This window comes from Hemicordylus capensis, chromosome 5 (genome assembly GCF_027244095.1).
Source record: "Hemicordylus capensis ecotype Gifberg chromosome 5, rHemCap1.1.pri, whole genome shotgun sequence".
In the NCBI taxonomy this organism is placed as follows: domain Eukaryota; kingdom Metazoa; phylum Chordata; class Lepidosauria; order Squamata; family Cordylidae; genus Hemicordylus; species Hemicordylus capensis.
This window is the reverse complement of record NC_069661.1, coordinates 157,517,931-157,538,917: the sequence shown is the minus strand read 5'-3', so window position 1 is coordinate 157,538,917 and position 20,987 is coordinate 157,517,931.

The following is a 20,987-nucleotide window of genomic DNA, read 5'->3' as shown; positions in this document are numbered from 1 at the left end:
GGGAAGACAAAACCCGATTTGTGTGTGGAGTGCTTACAAGGATCTCGAAGGGACTTTGGGGTACGTTTGGCTAGGGTGTGAATGCACACACTCTCTTCCAAAGGAGATTCGGGGTAACAGCCCTGTCTGTAAAGCTGCCAGGTGGGGTATGAGGCTGAAGTTCTTGGCAAATTCCATTCTAGTCAGCTTTACTGACTTCTGAGTAATATGCTTAGAATTGGGCTGCGTAGCTGCAATCCTGTCCTTCCGTACTTGCAAGTGTCCTATTAAACTCAGACTGACTAACTCAAGAATAGCCCCATTGAAATTAATATTCTACAACAACAACAAATATTTATATACCACATTTCAAAAAACGTTTCCAAAGCAGTTTACATAGAGAAATAACAAATAAATAAATAAATAAGATGGATCCATGTCCCCAAAGGGCTCATAATCTAAAAGGAAACACAAGATAGACACCAGCAACAGTCACTAGGGATGTGCGGTTCGGTTCGGATCCGGACCGGTTCGTCCGAACCGGTCCGGATCCGGCGGCTCGATCCCGGACCGAATCGGGCCCTCCCGGGGAACGAGCCGGACCGAATTCGAGCCGGTTCGGTACCGAACCGGCTCGGGTTTCCCGAACCGGTTCGGGAATGAAATTGAGTCTCTGGAGTGTCTCTTTAAAGTTCCAAGTGTGTCCTCCATTTTGTGTCTCCTTCCCGAAACTTTTGCTCCTCCTTGCATCCATTTTGTGATGCTATTTCCAGGCATTGTATTGGCTGCGCTATTGATCCTTGATTGGCCAGAATGAGTCCTTTGGTCTGGTAGGCTGCTTGGCTGTTGCACTGTTGAGAGCTGGCACCCTGTTGGCCGTGGGGGGAGTGCAAAGGTGGGGGCTCCCAAAGGAGGGAATTTCAAACCTATATAAACCCAAGCCTCTTCTCTGGAAACTTCTCTTGGCTGCAGTTGTGGGATCATCTCTGAGACCTGCTTGCCCTTTGCTGGCTGCTCTGGTGTCTCTGTGAGTCCTGACTGTGTCCTGTGTCTCTCTGTGTGTGCTCTGTCTAATCCTTTGTCCACCTGCCCTTTGTGACTCTCTGTGTGTCTCCTCTCTCTGTCTGTCTCTTCTCTTGCCTGTATACTGTGTGTTACTTCACTTTACTTTCTTCTTAATTTCCCCCAATTTTCCCTGTTCCTTGTCTGTCTGCTTTTCTCCCCCCCCTCCCCCCCCTTTCCCTTCTCATCCTTTGGGCCTACCCTCCCCCTCCCCCACTCCCACCCACTGCATCCTCATTGCTTTAAATCTTCTTCCATTAATTATTGCTCTTTGTCCTGCCTTGTTGTTGTCCAACTTTTTGATTTTCACATTGCATTCCATTGGTTTCAGTTATATATTGCTTGCTGGTTTTGCTTAAATTGTACCATTTTGTTTGTTTCTGCTGACTGCTGCTGCCCTGCGAGTTGGTTCCCTGAATCCCTCCCCCCCACCCCCAGAGGATTCTGTTGTTGTTTCTTGTTGTCCCATATAATCAGTTTTGGTTCCCTGCTCCAAACTTGCCCCTCCAAGTCCAACCACACCCCACCCCAACCCCACCCCATCCAGCCTTCTCCCAAGTTTGCTGCTGCCAAACCGAGTCCAGTTTTCTTTGCTTGGTTCCACTTATTCATTTGCTATTATTAATTTGCAGCAATTGTGGTTTCATTGTCTCTGTTCACTTAGTGGCCCCCCTCAGAGTCTGTGTTTGGTTCCCCCTCCCCACACCCCCACCCCCAAGTTTTTTCTGCTGGTTATAGTCTTTCTTTTAATTTTTTTTTAAACTTCTGGCTTGTGTTCTCTTGATATATATTGCTTTATATATTTTGCTACCCTCCTCCTCCTCCTCCCCCCCCCGCCTGCCCCCCCCACCCTCCCTCCTCCCAGACCCTACCCTAGCCCAGGCCCAGCTCCTCCCCCAACCACCCCATCCAGCCTAATCGCTGCTGCTGCCCGAGTTGTTCCAGTTTCTCCTTTGCTGTTTGTTGTTGCCCCCTCCCCTTCCCCCCAACACCCCTCTGCCACACACTAGCCCCCAACCACACACACCCTCTCTGCTCCCCCCACCCCACCTCTTTTTCTCCTTGCCCCTGACTCTCTCCACTCACCCCAGGCCCCCTGCCACACACTAGCCCCCAACCACACACACCCTCTCTGCTCCCCCCACCCCACCTCTTTTCCTCCTTGCCCCTGACTCTCTCCACTTACCCCAGGCCCCCTACCACACACTAGCCCCAACCACACACACCCTCTCTGCTCCCCCCACCCCACCTCTTTTTCTCCTTGCCCCCGACTCTCTCCACTTACCCCAGGCCCCCTGCCACACACTAGCCCCCAACCACACACAGCCTCTCTGCTCCCCCCACCCCACCTCTTTTCCTCCTTGCCCCCGACTCTCTCCACTTACCCCAGGCCCCCTGCCACACACTAGCCCCCAACCACACACAGCCTCTCTGCTCCCCCCACCCCACCTCTTTTCCTCCTTGCCCCTGACTCTCTCCACTTACCCCAGGCCCCCTGCCACACACTAGCCCCCAACCACACACACCCTCTCTGCTCCCCCCACCCCACCTCTTTTTCTCCTTGCCCCCGACTCTCTCCACTTACCCCAGGCCCCCTGCCACACACTAGCCCCCAACCACACACAGCCTCTCTGCTCCCCCCACCCCACCTCTTTTCCTCCTTGCCCCCGACTCTCTCCACTTACCCCAGGCCCCCTGCCACACACTAGCCCCAACCACACACACCCTCTCTGCTCCCCCCACCCCACCTCTTTTTCTCCTTGCCCCCGACTCTCTCCACTTACCCCAGGCCCCCTGCCACACACTAGCCCCAACCACACACACCCTCTCTGCTCCCCCCACCCCACCTCTTTTCCTCCTTGCCCCCGACTCTCTCCACTTACCCCAGGCCCCCTGCCACACACTAGCCCCCAACCACACACACCCTCTCTGCTCCCCCCACCTCTTTGGACCGCTGCTACTGCTGTGTCCTCCCCCCACACCTGAATCCCCCCTCCCTGCTGCGCTGCGCTTCTCCTCTCTCCTCTTTCTCTCTATCATCTCTCTTTCTCCTCTCTCTCTCTTTCTTTTCTCTCTCTCTCCTCTCTTTCTCTTTGTCCCTGCCCCCCCTCTCTTTTCTCTCTCTCTTAGTCTTTTCTCTCTCTGCTCCCCTTCACTTTCCACCTCCTCTCCCACAGCTGCAGCCGCACACAGTAGCCTACCCACCTGGCGGCTGCCATCGGTTTTTTTTTTCTTTTTATAGTTTTTGGTTGATTTTGTCTCTGCTTGGGGGTGAGTTGAGCGACACAAATAGTGTTGTCTCCTCACTTCTGCCCCTCCATCGTTGTTGAACTACCCCGGTTGCCTGTGTGCCTCGTGCGGCCGCCCTGCTGTGTCTCAGCCCAGGGTGGCTGGCTGGCGGCGGCGAATCCGTGACCAGCAGTGAGTGGCAGGAGAAGGACCGGAAGAAGAGGGGTTAGTGCGTGTGCGATTGTGCACCTTTTGTTGCCCCTTTCTCTCCCTAGCTGGCGGTTTTAAATAGGGACACCCCTATTCTGAAATGCATTTGGGTGTGGGGAGGAGGGAGGGAACCTTGGAGAGGAGATGTACTGTTGTAAAACTTGTGTCTTCATGCCCATGCCCAGTAAAGAAATTGCTGCTGTGTGTTGCGTTGCATTGCATGCGTCTTGCAGGTGGTTTTTGAACAGGTGCCTTCCAGAGTGCTTCCTTGCCTCTGGGGCAGTCTGAGTGGGGTCCAGGGTTCTGATGCGATGCTGCCACTACATGCTGGGCCCATGCCATGCCAGAGTGCTTCCTTGACTCTGGGGCAGTCTGAGTGGGGTCCTGGCTGGGCTCTGATGCTGCCACTACATGCTGGGCCAATACACACGTATGATGATGATCATGATGTTCAATCCATGAGGCTGCCATCAAGTGTTTGCTGCTGCTTGCTTGCCATGGCATTGGGCAGGCAGAGTCACAGAGTGGGTGGGTTCAACCTCTGTGTTGGTGTGACTGGGTTCTGGTTTTGGTTGTGTGCAATTTAGAGTCACTAAATAGGCTGCATTGAGTTTGATGCTCCCCCCACAGGAGCATTACTTGAGAACCACCCCCCAGAACCCACACTTTGTGTTCCAGTTCACTAAATAAGGGTTTCCTCCTTTGATCTGCAGGTTCCCAAGCGTTGACTGCATCCCTCCCCCACCCCCGGTAGGTGCTGTGCCCTCCCCCCATCCACTCTCCCCCCCAAAAAAAGCTAAAAACTTGCCACCCACACCACAACTACTCCACCCAACTGCCCGTGCCACCCTCCCACACCGGGGTTCCACCCTTTAACCCCCTATTTTTCTAAAAAAAAACCCTCCCAGACCCATCTCCCCAATTGGCTTGGTGGTTGACTCCCAAATTCAAAAAGGACACCCTCCCCCTCACTTCGATTGGCTTCCCCCCCCATATCAAAAAGTCTTCCTTTCCCCCCAATTGGCTTCCTTTTTTGAAAACAAACTCCCCCCCCGCCGCCTCCAAATCAGCTGCCTTTTTTTTGGCCCCTAAGCCCCTCCAAATTATTTTTTTGACCCTGTCTGGCCTTCCTCCTAAAGTCTCCCTCCTTCTGACCTAGCAGCATGTCTGAGCGCCGTGTGGCGGGCAGGGCTCGCTCAAGGCTGGCAGGCAGAGGTGGGAGAGGCCAGGTGCGGGGTGCGCCTGCGGCACGGGGAGGGAGAGGACGCGGGGAGCCTGAGGACACCCCAGTTCTCCCCATTGGAGAATTCTTTGCTCCGGCCCCATCTTTGGTGCGCAGGATTCAGTTCCCCACGCCTGCTGCCGCCAATCGCGGCAGAGGCAGAGGCACCGTTAGGGCTGTGGCGGGTCCCTCCTCGCCGGCGGCACCAGGTGCTGCTGAGCTACCGCCAGTTGTTGAGGTGGAGGAGACTGTGGAGTTGGAAGAGCAGGTAGAGGGCGGTGAGGACCGTGCGGCTGGCAGCGATGCAGCCAGGTTCTCCCTCCCTCTGGGGCCCCTTCCCCCTATCCTTTCGCCGCTCAGTGGGGCCCCCCCTCGTGAAGCCCGACACTCTGGTGGGGAGCGGTCTGGCGAGGTGGTGGAGGAGAGGCCTGCCTCTCCGATGCCAGTTGAGCCGGGCCCTTCCTCCGCTGTGGAGGGCGGAAGGGGCGGGTTGGGTGGCAGCAGTGGGCAGGCAGCGGCGGCCGCCCCCCCCCCTAGGACTGCAGCCACCCTGCGAGAAACGGCCTAGGACGGCGCCCAGGGCGCAGGAGGCCAAGGGCAGTGGTGCATGGGTGCATTTTGAGGTCCCTCAAGATGCCCCATTCCACGCCCGCTGTGTCCACTGCAGGATGCTTGTCAGCCGTGGAAGGGACCCTGCGCACCTGGGTACGACGCCTATGTGGAGACACCTAGAGCGTCACCACCCAGGTCTCAGGGGACAGGCTGGCAGCGCTAGTGCGCCTTGTGCATCTGCCACTAGGGCGGGCAGCGGCAGTGTGCCAGCCAGCAGGCAGGCTACACTGCCCGTCCAGCGGTGGACGCAGTCCTCGGGCAGCCAGCGTATTGTTCGCGTGGACCATCATCACCTCACCCGCCTCATAGGGGAGATGATCTCCACCGATGACCAGCCGTTTCAGGTGGTCGAGAACAACGGCTTCCGCCGTATTCTCCAATACCTGGCTCCCGAATACGTCATCCCCTCAAGGACGACGTTCAGCCGGAACGTGGTCCCCTCCCTGTACCGCCGGTGCAGGGAGCTCGTGTCGGCCGAGCTGCGTGCAGCTCCGGCCGGGACAAGCGTGCATTTCACGACTGACCTCTGGACCAGTGTCAGTGGGATGCACGCTTCTTTCCTGGCCCTCACTGCCCACTGGTGGGGACCGGAGAGTGAGGGGACCTCCGCGGGCGATGCTTCCGGGTCCGGCGCGGCTCCCGATGCACTACGGCACAGGTGGGCCGTCCTGCACGTGGAGATGATGGACACGAGGCACACCGCGGAGGAGGTGGCGGCCGTACTCGACCGCCAGATAGAGGAGTGGATTGGCGGGTGTCCACACCTCTCCCGCGGCTTCATTGTCACCGACAATGGAGCCAACGTTACCGCCGCTGTCGAGACAGTCATGGACTGTGTGAACATACGGTGTATGGCACACACGCTCCATCTGACCGTCAGGGACGCCCTTGGCCTTAAGGAGCTGAGGGCGTCCCAGGAGAAGGGGGCCCGCCCCATCGCAGGTGCTGTTGCTGCCACGGCCACGCTTGTGGATAAGTCCCGCAAGCTGGCCGCCCACTTCCACCGCAGCGAGAAGTCCAGGAGACTGCTTCGCCAGAAGCAGGATGACCTTGGCCTTCCTCGCCATCTCATCCCTACGGATGTGGAGACGCGGTGGAACTCCACCTTCCTCCTGTTCCAGCGCCTGTTGGAGCAGGAGAGAGCCCTTGTCGCCCTGGCGAGGGACGAGTCCTTGGATGTCTGCGACTTCTCGAACGCAGAGTGGAAGCAGATGTCCGAGGCGGTGTCGGCACTCGAGCCCTTCCAGCTTGCCACGAAGGGCTTGTGTGGCGACACCACTCCCTTGAGCCAGGCGCTGCCCACAGCTGTTGGTCTCGAGAAGCTGATGGGTGGACTCCATATCTCTCTGACCACGCCAGAGGGTCGTGCTCTGGCTGGGAGGCTGAGGTCTGGGGTTGACAAGCGGCTCGTTGATGTGCTGGGAGACAGGGAGGAGTATGTCCTCGCTTGTCTCTGTCACCCAGCCCTCAAGGGCAATGCCGTGAGTGCCGACGACTTGCCCAGGTGGAAGGGCATCCTGGTCGAGAAGGTTAGGGAGGAGGAGGCCGCTAGGGCCCGCAGAGACCAGGGTGTTGGTAGTGGTGCGGGGGCAGCCCTCGCGGCCCAACCCGCACCCAGCAGCAGCATGGGCGGCCAGCCGGCGTCAGCTTCCCCTTCCCCTCCCTCTTCCCAGTCCAGCAGCGCGGCATCCCAGGCGGCGCCATCGCAGCAGCCATTTGCTACCGACTCGAGATCCGCCCAGTGGTTTCAGCGGTTCTGCTATGGCGCCATGCCTGGTATGCGGGAGGCTCGACCTGCCAGGCCCCCCTCCAGTGCTGAGCAATGCGTTGCGCAGTACTTGGAGGAGCCTGTGGAGGGAGACGGCGTGGACTGCGCACAGTTCTGGGCGAGCCGCCGCCAAGTCTGGCCGGACCTGGCGGTGGTGGCTGTGCGCCTCCTCTCCTGCCCCCCAACCAGTGTCCAGAGCGAGCGGGTGTTTTCACGTGCCGGGGACGTGGTGACACCCTCTCGCTCCCGCTTGGACCCTGGTCTGGTGGAGCAGCTGGTCTTCCTTAAGGTGAACCTCCCCCTGTTGGGCTACCCCAAGCTGCAGTTTGAGACGGGCGAGTGATTACCGTGGGTTGCCCCATGGTTGGTCACCTGCCTGGCTCGAACTCTGTGCTTATCCCTACCCTCCCCCCTTCCACCTCTAGCTGAGCTGACATGACAGATGCTGAGCCGTGCCAGCCAGTCGCAGCGTGTAGTGTGCCCACACAGAGATGCAGTTGTAGTAGTAGTTGTAGTGCTGCGACTGGCCAGATGTTTACAATGCCCACGCCCACCTAAAAAGAAACCCAATGCTGACCAGCACAGGCCCTTTATCTATCCACCTGTCAGCATTTGGGGACCTGGCGTGGGCACGGCACACCCCCCCAAAGTAGCACAGCCCACGGAGTACTAGACTTAGCGGCAGCGGCGGGTATACGTTCAAAAATGCAGTGTAGATATGTAAATACTGTATGTAAATAAACATGTAAATAATTTTTTCTTTAAAAACCCCATGTCAAAATCAAGCCTCAAAATTATGCAAAAGAAAGAAAAAAAGGTGACAAAGGGAGAACAAAATGATGAATGCCAAATGAATTGATTTTATTGAAAATGTCACCAGAAATCATGTGTGGGGGGCTTGGTTTACATGGAGAAGATGATTGGGTGATTTTTTGAAATGAAACGAATGAATTATTATCATCTTATGTTCATCTTGATTGTGGTCACTGTTGATGTTGGCTGATGGCAAAAAACCCAAAAGCATCAGAATAGCAATGAACTGGCTGCCAACACAACATATTGATTGATAACTGTGCAGGGGGGGAATTGGGTCTGTGTGTGTGTGTGTGGTGCAGGCTCAGTCTGTCTCTTCCTGTTGTGTGTCTGTCTGTCTGTCTGTCTGTCTGTGTGAATGGATGCCTAGCACTGTCTCTGTGTGTGGATGCTTTCTGTGTGTAGTGTGGTGTGTGTCTGTCTACATGTTTTTTTTCCTCCCCCCCATGCCTCCCTCCATCCTTCCCCTCTCATCCTCTCCCCTTCCTCTTCACCACCTTCCATCCTCCCTCCCTTCCAGCCCACCACCGCCTCACCTGCCCCCAACCCCGGTCTGGCAGATGATGAGAGTCTGGTCTCTCCCACCGAAGCACACACGTGAGCACGTGTGTGCACAAATATGTGGCTGACCAACTCTGAGCCGGACCCTCCCCCCTTCAATCCCCTCTACATCCCTCTCCCCCTCCCCTTTCCTCCCCCCTGCCTCCCAGCCTCCCTCCCTGCCTCCCTCCCCCCTCCTAGCTAGCAGCGCACACATACACACACAAAACACCTGTGGTGGCAAACACCACCAGCACACATGCACTCACACTGGTGCCACCACCTCTGCCTTGGGCCTCTGTGTCCTTGAGCAGATATGTGGTGGTGGACCAGAGAAGCATTTCTTTCCAGCAAGGCAAAAGGCATGCACTCACTGCACACACACACACACACACACGAAGAGGTGAAGACGAGAAGAGGCAACTTCTAGAACCAGCAGCAGCAGGTGAGTGTCGTGTAATTGTGTTGCTTCCCAAGGCCACTGCCCATGCTCAATGCTCAGTCTGCTGAAACTAAAGAACTAGCTACAATCACCCTTCCTCACATGCAGCTCAGCTCAGCTCAGCTCAGCTGCACAGCACACTGACTAACTAGACACTACAGCTGGTGGTAGAAAAAACAGAAGTCTAGATTCTAGAAGATGTCCTGGTGGATTTTAAACTTTCAAATCTGTGCTAGGATTGCCTCGCCCGCCTCCTCCTCCTCCTCCTCCTCCTCCTCCTCCTCCTGCCTGTAATTGTGCCCTCTCCCCTTGCAGTTGCGCCGTCGTGATGGGTTGGTGATGTGCGTGCGCCGTCTACTTGTTAGCTCTCTCCTCCTCATGTTGGCTGGGCTTGCCAGGCACTGGCTGGCAGCAGCTGTTGGCTGTGTGCTAGGCTCAGGCTGTGGCGCGCGTGACTGGACTGGGAATGTTATTGTAGCGGCAACACTGGTTGTGGTGGTAGCAGTAGTAGCTGTTGTTGTTGCTGGGCTGGTGGCTGCTGGCCTGTGCTGACTCTGCGCACTTGGTCTGGTCTGGTCTGGTCATTGGGATGCAGATGTAGGGTGTGTGTGCATCATCCATGGGGAGCATCAGAGCAGAGCAGAGCAGGTTGGCTGGCTTCTGTCTGTCGGGCCTAGTCAGTGGCAGGCACTGAGTGAGGCGGTGGTTCCTTTGGGCATCACGTCACCCATCATGCAGAGCGGCAGGTCTGCTGCTCTGCTGCTCCGCCTCCTGCTTCTTCTCTGTGTGTGCTGCTCTTGTGCTTAGTGTGCTGCTCCGCTGCTGCTGCTGTGCTGGCAGGCAGCACAGCAGTGGCCTTTTTGTTAGATCAGAGAGTGGGTGTTGTCTCTCTGAGTGTCCTCCTCTTACTTGCTTGGATAGGAGTGGTGGTAGTAGGTAGGCATTAAGATGGACTGACTAGGTGTTACGTGTTAGGGCGCCCAGAGAGAGGGGCCAAAAAGATGGGGTGGCAATTGTTGGGTTGCTCCTAGTATTATTGGTGAATTTCTGAAGAAATTTTTTTCCCCCATTGGCTAGAATGGGGGTTCGGGGCTGCCCCAGACCCGCCTCTGTGGGGTGGCAGCACCGCCAAAGTGGGTCCGGGGCCATGGCAAAAATGCCCTCAGTCCCTCCCAGCAATCCCCGTAGAGATAGGAGTGATGGTTCTGTTGTTTTTCTGAGGTGTTCTGAGTGAGTGTGGATTCTGTGATAGCAAATGAGAGTGGATTCATGGTGTCTCATTGGAAATCTCATAAGCTATCATAGAATCTACACTCAGAATACCTCAGAAAAACAACAGAACCATCACTCCTATCTCTACGGGGATTGCTGGGGGGGACTGAGGGCATTTTTGCCATGGCCCCGGACCCACTTTGGGGGTGCTGCCACCCCACAGAGGTGGGTCTGGGGCAGCCCCGAACCCCCATTCTAGCCAATGGGAAAAAAATTTTCTTCAGAAATTCACCAATAATACTAGGAGCCACCAATTGCCTTGGGATTTTTGGGGTGGAGGACACCCATGGGTGGCTACCACCCACCCCAGCTTTTTTGCCCCTAAGGGCTCCACATTGTGAGTTATGGGCAAAAATTTATTTTTTGAAAAAAATTTGTAAAAAATCAGAGGAAGGTCCAATCGACTTGAAATTTGGGTGGCAGGTAGAACACAATGTCCCCTTCAAAACCAGCCACTTTTTGTGATCCGAACCGGTTCGGTTCGGATCCGAACCGGTTCGAAACCGGACCGGACCGGGGGGGTGGTCTGGCAAAACCAAAACCGAACCACCCCGGTCCGGTCCGGACCCGGTCCGGACCCGAACCGAACCGGGAGAACCGGTTTTATGCACATCCCTAACAGTCACTGGAGGTACTGTGCTGGGGTGGATAGGGCCAGTTACTCTCCCTCTGCAAAATAAAGAGAATCAACAAATTTAAAAGGTGCCTCTTTGCCCAGTTAGCAGAGGTGGATACTTGTCTAACTTGACTAACTTGTCCCATTAATTTGGCTGGGAGTAATACATGGGTAATTTTGCTCATGAGTAACTTAGTCTGGATGTCAGCCACTGGGACTAGCTGTGCATAGGATTAAGCTGTTTGTGTTCAAAAGATTGCATTCTATTAGTGCCAAAACTCTAATAGAATTTTGATTTAAATGGATGCTCACTGCAGCCTTAGACTGCAATCTTAAGTGTTTTCAGAAATTCCACTGGAGATTTCTTTATTTTTCAAAGTTAGCTCTTGAACATTCCATTATTGGCTAAAGGAACACCCGAGTGCTATTATACTTTAGCATTCTTCTGATGATAAAAAGAAAAGTGAATGCTCTACTAAAGGACAGTATCCCAAGATTGCGTCCACAATTCCCACTAGTGACAATGTGCTCCAAAGACTCACTCCCATGTTGAGCATGATTATGTGTTATGGAGCAACCCAGCCTTCTAATCACAGAAAGAATCTTTCCACACTTATAGCATTTGTCTCTGCAGACAAACCCTGCAACTGTGTTCTGCACAGGAGTGAGGCTTCTGAATGCATCCACTCAAGAATGGGGCTTTAAAGTGTGCTCTTGAGATGCTGTACTCGTGGGCACCATCCCCTTACCCTCAAGGTCTCTTGTCGTTGCACTGCCAGTATGTAACTTCACTCAAGAGTTTGTACCTAAACATGCTTATTTTCCACTTACCACTTTTTCTATTTTCCCTATTATATAGGAAATTGTAAAATTGTAAATCATTATTAAAGATTCTAAAGTACTTTGTATGGACAGAAAGCAAATATGTACATACTAGTATTTTTAAGCCTGTTATAATAACGGGCGCTAGCTTTCCCCCCCTCTTTTAAGCATTCTTCATATCTTTTGCTTGTGTGTGTGTGTGTGTGTGTGTGTGTGTGTGTCCCTGTTTTGTTTTGTTTTCCCTGGCTGTCTTTCTTTCTCTCTCTGTCTTTCTCTCTCTTTTTCTCTTTGTTTTTGTTTTTCTCGACTCTTTTCTTTTTTTCTTCTTTCATTTTTCCCTCTCCTCTCTCCCTCTGTCTCTCCTTTTTCCTTCTTTTTGTTGTTTATTTTTAGTTTGTTGCTCTTCTTTCTCTCTTATTTCGTTTTTACATACTTAGGCTATTTTTTGTTTAATAAATATTCTTTATTTGTTAATTTTTTATTTCTTTTATTTTCTGGTTTCCCCCCCCTCCGCCCTCACAATATTTCTTTATACACCACATTTCTGGTGAATATTTGTTCTGAGTCTGCTATTAGTCTTCCTTGTTCTGGGCCTTCCAGCACCCTGAGCACGACGTCTTTAAAACTTCTGACTCTGGATAATGCTACATATAATTGTCCGTGGCTGAATACTGGTTCAGGCAAATAGATTCCAACCTTTTCCAGGGTCTGTCCTTGTGACTTGTTTATTGTCATAGCGAAAGCCAGTTTTACTGGGTATTGCTGTCTTCTTAAGGTGAATGGTAAGTCAGTGCAAGATGGTGCCAAATCAATTCGTGGAATAAAGACCATGTCTCCCTGTGCTGATCCTATAATCACTTGTGCTATGATGATATTCTTTTCTAGGTTTTTCACAATGAGGCGGGTGCCATTGCATAAACCTTTTTTGGTGTTAAGGTTTCTGAGGAGCATTATTATTGCGCCTACTTTCAGGGTGAGGGTATGTTTTGGCATTCCTGTTGGTGTTTGGTCATTGAGGAATTCTGCTGGGTACTGTTTTGAATCTTCTTCGGTGGAGTCATCTATTGTGTCTGCACTGAGAAGTCATTTTTTCACCTTCCAAAATGTTGAGCACCTGGTCATTGATGGTGTCAACATCATTGTTCTTTGGGCAAAGGATGGATCTGTTTGCTATTTTGGGGATGTTTTGTACTTGAATGTTGTTTCCGAAAATTTCTTTCATGATATCCTCTTTGCATACTATACTTGCTGGGATTTCAATGATGTCTTCTGGTAATCCCTCAATGCGTGGTGTCTCTCCATTGCCAACTGTGATTAGCCACTTGCTGAATTCTGTGTCATTGGATCTTATATTGTTCTGTAGTTTGAGGATTGTGAATGTGGGCCACAGCGTATTGAATTTTATGCAGGCTTCAACGATATGTGTTTGGCTTCCGTGTGGCACCACTGGAAGTGTTTGTCGGAAATCTCCTCCCAGTAAAAATACTTTACCTCCCATGGGCTTGTTGTTTTCCATTATTTCTCTCATTAGTTTGTCTACTGTTGTTAGTGCTAGAGTGGGTGCCATTGTTGACTCATCCCAAATGAGTATTTTTGCTTTTTTAATGTTTTTAGCATCTTGTGAATTGAGGCGCATGTTAGATACGGAGTTTTCAAGTATTGGTACTGGCAGTTTGAACTGGGAGTGGTATGTTCTGCCTCCTTGCAGTAGGTTGGCTGCTATTCCTGTGGAGGCTACAGGGAGTGCGATTTCACTTTGGCCACGCACTGTGCTGAGTAAGGTTTTATATAAGTATGTTTTTCCACTGCCTCCTGGCCCGTCCAAGAAAAAGCAGCGGTGGTCAAGCTCATCATTTTGGCTTGCTTGTAATATTTGTTCCGTGGCTGCTTTTTGTTCATCATTTAAGATTGTTGACATTTTCTCTGCTGTTTGTTTTTCATAGGCTTGGTTGTATGTATCTGTAAGCTGCTCAGTATTTTGTGTGGTGTATGTCAATCCAAAGTCTGTGCATTTCTTTCCGTGGAGTGTTAAAATGTTGGCAATTTCTTGAAGGGCGAGGTCACGGCATATTGTGCACTCTGCATTGTGTTGCTTATGTTTATGGACATAATCCTCAATGAGGTTTTGTTCATATTTTGTAAACAGTTCCTGCATGTTTTGGAGGGATGCAAAGACACAGATATAGGCAAATAGTTCTCTGATTTGTTTGGGCATGTATTGTGCAGCATCTTCTAGTGTACTTTCCCACACTTGTTCATCATTTATGAGCCCTCTTGTTTTGGCAGCTTCTTGGAAAGTTGGGTGTTCATTTCCATCTACGCTTCTGAGGTTTTCGTAGGATGTTGCTCCTGGTACATGCAACAGTAGGAGACGTAGGCAGTAGCGCTCTGGGTCTGATGGCAAATTTACAGAATACATTCTGCCGATCACTTTGTCTGCACCACGTTGTCATAATTTCCATGTGCTGTTTGCATTGTCAAAGACATAATATAAAGGGATGTCTGTATATAATATGCTTCTTGCTTTCTCGTCTTGTTGATTTAATTTGAACCATGCTGTCAATTGTGTCTCACGACTTGTTGCTCTGTCAGTTGCTGTGCCAATGTCTTCGGGGTTGAAAATTACTGCTTGTTCATCTGGGAGATGAACTGCTAGCCTGTGAACTGTATGGGATTGGTAATGCATCTCAAATCCATTTAGACGCCATGCTGCTTCTGGTGCGCTGACATACCTCGAATCCATGTAGGTTTTGATTTCATTGTGGTTCAAAGTGTCTGGTTCTTGGATTACTACTTTTGTGCAATCGTGGCCCTTGTATACATATTTGAAAAGGTATTTTACACTCTTTACCAATGCGCAGACTTCAACGTTGATGTGGCAGTTATACTTTAGGGCTAGAAATGGATTATACAGTACAACCCAGCTGTTATCAATTGGTTTTCCGTTTTGCATTTTGCTTTCACCAGTGTTTCTTCTTCTGTATTTGGGGTAACCGTTTCTGTTTGCAATAGTCTGTTGTTGGTATTCTTTTGGGAATTCTTTTGTGCATTTTTCATTTGACATACATGGTGAATGCCAATTGTGAGTTCCACATGGTCCATGGATCATATGTTTTGTGATGATTGCATGAAGTTGCGGTGTTTTTTCAATGTCTGGGATTTCTGCAGATACTATGTTGTCTATGGACACTTTGGTTTTTGGTTTATAGTTTTCTGATAGGATGAGCAATATGTGTGCATGTGGCAAACCTCTTTTTTGGAACTCTATGACATACACAATGGCTGTTGGTGGGCCAAATATATGTTTCTTGCAGATGTCATCAATTAGTGATCTTAGTTTTAGGTGGAAGACTCTTGCCACTAAATCTGGTCGTGCTGTAGCAGTTTGGCCATTTTCTAGGTTTTCCACAATTTCTTTCCACTTGGGGTTGCATGTCATGGTAATGAAGAGATCTGGTTTTCCGTACTTTCTGACAATTGCCATTGCGTCCTGATAGTTTTGGAGCATGTTTCTGGGGCTACCTGCAAATGAGGATGGCAAAATAAATGTCTTTCCAGGAATTAGGCCTGTTGCATTGGCTGCTTCATTTAAGTGGTCCATCAATCCTGAGTATTTCTCCACTCTCAATTTGGGCAGATTTTGCTGGACAAAATTGAGTCTGTTGGCCTCTGTTTTGACATATGCATCTACCATGTATTACTGTGTTAGGCGTCCAGGATTTAGGAAGGGGTTAAAGTCGTCTCTGATGGATAGACGGTAGCCATAGTACTGCATCTGGCTGACTCGTACTCTTGGTGCATGTCGCTGCTTTGTTAAATCTTTTAAGGCTTTTGGCCTAAGTTGTAAAGGTATGTCTATCCCCCAGCTCTGTTCTCCATAGGGGAATAGAAATGGGTACACCATGGGCTCTAGATTGGGATCTAGGACACTAATCCTTTGTGTTATTTTATGGTCTGGTGTGCCTGCACTTGGTTTGCAATATATTAGTAGATCTCTTTCCAGTGGTGGTTCACCATCGTTATTTTGGAAAATAAATGCTACCTCATTATGGTTTGGTGCATTATAACGTCTTGGGTCATTCTCACGGTCTTGGACTATTGTCAAGGTTAGTTCCTTAATAGCATCATCTGTCTGGTTTTCATCCTCTTGACACTCTGTTTCTACTTGGTGTAGCATTTTGCAAGCTTCAACAAATGGATTGTTCTCTGCCATAAGTGTACTTAGTGCTTGCATAAGTTGTGGTTTTATTTTTGTGTTGGATTTATTTTGCAATCTTCTTTCTGTGGCCTCAGTGGGGTCTAAGATGTATAATTGCGCAAATTGTCTGTCTTGGCCCTGCTGTGGGTGCAGCCTGCCTGTTCTGTGGCAAATTGAGCCGTGTGTCCGGAAGCAGTACGGCCCATGGCCAGGTGGTGGTACTATGTTTGCTCCCATGGAGGCAAATGCTAGGGCACTATTTATGGATCTGACATTCTCCATGAAGTTCCTGCTGTGTTGATGTTGTCCTGTCATAAGGTGCTGGATGAATGGGTTTGTTTTAATGAGGGGTAGATTTACTTTTCCCTTTGAGCAGCAATGTGTAAATTTCCGGTCTGTGGGTCTTTCTCCTTCAAAATGTTTAGCATTACAGAATTCACATCTTTGGTCCAAGTTTCCACATGTGTGTGGTGGGATGTTGTCTTCCTTTATGTCTGCTATGTCATTTAGTATTGTTGTTGTGTTTATTGCTGTACATGTCATTTGTTGTCGTTGTATCTGTTGTTTTTGTGAAGTCTGTTCTCTTCTTCTGGTTTTTTCTCTCTCTGCGTCTTGCTTGCGTTGTAATTGTTGCTCCTCTGGAGTCTGATTTGCTCTCTTTTCTTTCCGTCTTTGCATGTTTCTCTGATGTTCTTTTTTCTTCTCCTCTATTGTTTTTTTTTGCTCGTCTTTGTTTTTCTCCTGCGGCCTTTTTATTGTTCAGCTGTTCCTGGTGTTCTGTTGTCTCCCCCTCTATTTGTTGTGTGTCAGTGTTTTGTTGTCTCTGTCTTTTGGGTTTGGTTTTTTGTCCTCTTTCTGTGTTTTGTCAATGTCTTTGTTATGCTCTAAGTTTTGACATGTGTGTGTAGCAATGCTGTTTTCCATATTAATTGCTAAGTCATTGGGAAATGTTGTTGTGTGTTTTGTTGCACTTGTTTCCTTGATCTCTACTCTTTTCTTTTGGATTATTTCTTGTCGTTGTAATTGTCGTTCAGCAGCAGTCTTTTCTCTTCTTTTGGCTCTTTCTGTTTCTGCGTATTGCTTGCGCTTTAATAGTTGTTCTTCTGGACTCTGCTTTTCTCTTTTTTCTTTGCATCTTTGCTTGGCTCTGTCATGTTCTTTTTTTTAATCTTCAATTGATCTTCGTGCTCTTCTTTGTTTCTCTCTTGTGGCCCCCTTTTTTTTTAAGCTGCACCTGTTGTGCTATTATTTCTTCCTCTATCTCCTGTTTTTGTTTTGTTTTTTGTCCTCTGGGTTTGGCATGTTTGTCTTCCTCCTGGTTTTTGGTGGGCATATTTGTTTATCTGTACTAGCTTATGTGTTTTGGCTTATTTGTTTGTTTGCTTTTTGTGCCTTATACTGTTTCTGCAAGATGCTTTGTCTTAATTTTGGGGGTTTTTTTCCCCCTTGGCTGCTGGGTTCAGTTGTAATATAGGGTGGTCTACCCTTCTGAGTTTCCTCTTTATTAAAGGCTAGGTGTACTGAGCAAAGCAGTGACAATTAATTTCTGCTTGATGCTGTGATGGGTTTTTTTTTTTATTTGGTTTGTCAGTTAGATGTTGTGTCAATTTTTCAAGTCTGGTTTATTTTGGTTGGTTGCTGGAATCAGCAGGGATGTAGGGGAGGTATGCCCTTATAAATTCCCTCCTTTTCAAAGGCTGGCTTTGCTCTCTCTACTCTCTCATGGCTCACCTGAGCGTGTCAAGAGTGCCTCTCCCTCAGCCTTGCAAGCTCCGCGCTTTAGTGTGGAGAAGGGCTATCTTTCTGAGTTTACGGCTGTCTCTCTTTTGAAGGTTTTTTAGCTTGGCTGCTGCTTTGTGCTTGTGGCACTGAAGCAGTCCTCTGCTGGCGACCGTTGGTCTGTCAGCTTGTGGGCGCGAGTGCAAATAATGGCAAATTTCCCCCCGCCCTTGGCTGTGGATGGAGCATTCGTTCTGCTCTGTTTTTTGGGGGGGGGGTGCGGGGACCGCCTGTGGCTGCTGCTGCAGTCTGTTGTTTAAAAAAAATAAAATTCGTAGTGTTGGCTCCTGGGTGTGTGTAGTGCTTTGTGTTACTTTTTGTGGCTGTTGGGTTTGTGTAGTGCTTAGTGTAACTTTTTGTTACTTTTTGTTCCGGGGCTTTCGCCGCTGTTTCTTCTCTCCCCTTGGCCGGGCTGTGTGCTGTCCCAGCCGCCCATAGTGCCGCCCGCCCTTGCTGGCTTTTGCCGCATTTTTTAAACTGTCTGAAGCGCCGCCTCTTCAATCTCCACGGCTGTCCTGGAGCTGCCGCCACCTCTGACTCCCTGCAGCCGCCGCAGCCACTTCTGTCCTCTTTGTTGTTTCCACGGGCTGGCAAGCTACTGCCGTCTTTGCCCTCCCCATGGCCGTCCTTGGCAGCTCCGCGGCACGGTAAGGAAATGCCGCCCGTGGGTGTTCTGGTGCCATCGCCGCCTCTGCCTTCCAGTGGCTGCCGCAGCCGCTTTTTTAACTGCCGCCCGCGGGTGGTCTGGTCCCGCTGCCGCTTCTGCCTCCAAGCGGCTTCCGCAGCCGCATCTGTCCTCCCTGTGGCCGCCTTTGTCAACCCCGTGGCCGGGCAGAGTCACAAACATGGCCGCCTGGTGCCTGTCTCTGTTTCTGCCTCGGCCGTCCTGCGCTTGCGCTCCGCGCATGCCCAGAACGGCCGAGGGAGGCACTGACACACGCCTGGCCAACACGGACAGACATCAAGGCTTTTATTAGAGAGGATAGCAAACAAATAAGTGCATTCTGACAGCTGGTACCTGCTGTGATGGGCTAAGAACAAGCTTATATTCCCTCTATAATAAACATATTAAAGATATTCTGCCATTATAAGCTCACAACATTCTATTACTTATACATTCAAAGCCTAACCCTAATCCAATCCATCTGAAATTGTGCACATATCAACTAGGGGACAAGAGACACCGCTCCTCCAAATTTGGTGTAGATTCATTGTAAAATGGCTGAGACACCACAGTTTAGGTTTTTAATGCCGAAAAAGAGGTTTCAAAGTTTTGACGACCTCTTCACCACAGATGTTATACCACAGATAATGTATATTTTAAAATGTTTGATGTCCTTTTCGCATTCCCCCCAAATTCAGGTTCATAGGGACTAGTGCCTTTTTGCTGGCTTGAAAAACATCAATCTAGTGATTTTGAGTAATTACTGTTTGAAATCCCCATAACAACAGGGAAAATAACTAAGGGAAATTTAGCTAAGAGCATAACTGAGTCTGCCCACTGAGAATTCTAAAGCCAAGATTGGGAGTCCTGGCAAGTCCTGGCAATTTCTAGCTCGTGACCTCCTGGTCTGAACACAGATGCCTGATAAAGAGAATCTATGAGCACTCTAGCACTTTTATAGTTACATTATTTATTTATTTATTTATTTCATTTCATTTCTAGACCACTTCCTGGGCAGTACACAACAAATTTAAACACAAAAACATTAAAATAAACACCAATTAAAAAACACAGGATCATGTTCCAAAGGAGGAAACTTAAGGAAATCCTAAAAACCATTCCCACCCAGCACCAAGAAACCATCATTCTGGTGTAGACTGCACTTGAACATGGAGGTTCTACATTAGAGCTAAACTTCCAGTGAATATGGAAGTTTCACTTGGCCATTCTTAAGAAATGAAGCCTCCATAGCGTTACCATCTCCATAGTGTGTCCAGATTTTCTGGGTAGTACCCGGATTTTAAGCATGTCACACAGAATGCTTAGGCCACCTGAATTCCTGCAGATTTCAGATTTCATATTTTTAAACAAGCACTAGCGCTTGTAGAAGTGGATTTATGGAGCAAAACATGCAGTCACTATTTTGCTCAACTGCTGGACAAGGATTAAAACAGGTAAAAGACTGGAGGCTAGCTGGAAGAGTTTCACAAGTACAGTAATCCTCTGAGGAATGCTACCTTTTTAAAAAAATCAGCAGGGGATCTCTCTCAGGCAGTTGAGAGGATAGCTTGCTTTTTATGTAAATCATTTCCTGCCTACCTGACTGTGTATTGTAATGTTTAAGAACTTTGGCTTTACTTTTGGCATTAGGGATGTGCAGGAATCAATTTTTTCAATTTGATTTGTACCTGAACCGAATCACCCCCAATTTGTTTTGGGTCCAAATCTGCCTCCCCAAATCACCCCAGATAAGATTTGTACCCGAATTTTCTGAATCTAAATCCAAATTGATTCCGAGCAAAAAATAAGTTTGGGGCGCAAAAGAGTGGGGTGGGTGGTAGCACCCAATGAGTGGAAGCAACCAATGGGTAGAAGCTACCACCCAAATTTCAAAGAAATAGGGCAAAGGGGTGATTTTTGACCATTTTTTGAAGTGCACATATCTTTAAGTTTGTTCCCATAGGAAATAATTGAGATTTCAACAGCCTTAATAATTCCACGTGAGGGGCACTAGGGTGGTCAAGAGCAAGTTGTGGTGGGTGGTAGTGTCCAATGGATGGAAGGAAGCTACCACCCAGATTACAAAGAAATTGGTGAAAGGGGTGATTTTAAACAATTTTTTTGAAGTTGGCACATCTTCAATGTTTGGGGTGTTATGAGAGTGGATTGTTTGGTGGGAAATGAGAGTGGATTCTAAGTTCATTCGTCATTTTGCACCAAAGAAGATTATGAATGAATAAAGATGTTAATCCATCATCTTTCATGAAAAATAATGAATGAACTTAGACTACACTATCACTGCTCATCTTTGATCATTCATAATCTTCTTTGGTGCAAAATGTGCTTTTTGGGGGGGGGGGGTTGTTCTATTGCTGCAGTTAATATGTCAAGGAAAATGGTCAGGCAAACATATCTTCCTCAACTGTTGTTGGTAAATATCCAGAACAAATAAAAGTCAACTGAAACAGACACCTGCTAATTTTCATAATATGCAAATTATTTTCATAATATGCAAAGTATTTGTGAGCCAATTTACATAATGTGCAATGCCGTGTGCCTGTATTTGGAGAACTTAATATGGCATTCCTAAACCTCCATATTCACAGAAGGTTTGGCTCTCATGTACAACCTCCATGTTCAAGGGTAGTCTACACCACAACAATAATTTGTTGGCACTGGGTGGGAATAGTTTCTGGGATTTCCTTGCTGCACTTCTCCGGAGTTTTCTGGAAGCAAGTGGCTGAGCACTGTGAGAAAGA